The following is a 1228-nucleotide window of genomic DNA, read 5'->3' on the forward strand; positions in this document are numbered from 1 at the left end:
TCAGGATAATTATGCTATATGCCGAGATTAACTATGAGTGGAATTACCACTCACATGTCTACGGTTATACTACGTTGAAAACACCGGTTCTCGTCCGATCACCGACTTTAAGCAACGTCGGGCCCGGTTAGTACTTGGATGGGTGACCGCCTGGGAATACCGGGTGCTGTAGACTTTTTACATTTTCTCCCCCAAATCGATTGATGTTTACTTATTGTTCGTTAAAGATGTTTTTCTTCTTTTTTTTTTTTTCTCTCTTAACAGTTTCATTATGTACGGTATTTTGGCACGTTATAATCGTCAACTTTTCACTAAAAGAAAAAGGACCTGGGCCTTGCACTGAGCAGTAGGGCCACAACAAGTGTATGGTGTAACCTTATAATACAGTGTTCGGGTGGTGTCTTAACAAATGTAATGAAAACATATGCGATATTCTAGCCTACTGATTGGGGCGGATGCACGATTTGGCGGTAAGAGTGCGTGAGAGTCCACACGACCTCAGGCCCACCATGGTTGAGGCTGAGTTGCAAACATTTTAAGAATATGGAACTCTTGAAGTGCCCGGAAATCGCACTCTTATGCCTTAAAAAATCATACAGGTACTACGATTCGAGGGTTGTTTGAACAAAACGGCAGTCTTCTTCTGTCTAAAGCATCTAGTTAATGCCGTACGGTAGTAAAATGGTTTGTTTATTGTTCAACACCGGTGTTTGTAAAAAATGTACATGCACAGCAGAGTGGTCAGTGGAGTTAGAGGAAATCCCCACTAGACAAGCGCGCGTTAATATGAAACGTCATCAATCACAGAGCTTCAGGATTGGATAATTATGCTATATGCCGAGATTAACTATGAGTGGAATTACCACTCAAATTTCTACGGCCATACTACGTTGAAAACACCGGTTCTCGTCCGATCATCGAATTTAAGCAACGTCGGGCCCTGTTAGTACTTGGATGGTTGACCGCCTGGGCCTGAGGTCGTGTGGACTCTCACGCACTCTTACCGCCAAATCGTGCATCCGCCCCAATCAGTGCTGTAGACTTTTTACATTTTCTCCCAAATTCTAAAGTAGGGGTGCGTGAGAGTCCACATGACCTCGGACCCACATAGTTGGGGCTGAGGTGCAAACATTTTGAGAATATGGACCTCTAAGTGCCCGGAAATTGCACTCTCATACCTTAAAAATAATACAGGTACTTTATGTTCATATCAACAATACGCAATTAA

The 1228-nt window shown here is 43.1% G+C and overlaps 1 non-coding gene across 1 annotated transcript; it reads left to right on the forward strand.

Moving 5' to 3' along the window:
• Positions 1-56: 56 nt before the first annotated feature.
• Positions 57-175, forward strand: LOC117116226. The gene has a single exon (XR_004446713.1). It is a non-coding gene; the product is annotated as a 5S ribosomal RNA (ribosomal RNA).
• The last annotated feature ends 1053 nt before the right edge of the window (positions 176-1228 follow it).

Source organism: Anneissia japonica, unplaced genomic scaffold (assembly GCF_011630105.1).
Source record: "Anneissia japonica isolate Jap-2015-1 unplaced genomic scaffold, ASM1163010v1 scaffold24480_len3735_cov146, whole genome shotgun sequence".
In the NCBI taxonomy this organism is placed as follows: Eukaryota; Metazoa; Echinodermata; class Crinoidea; order Comatulida; family Comatulidae; genus Anneissia; species Anneissia japonica.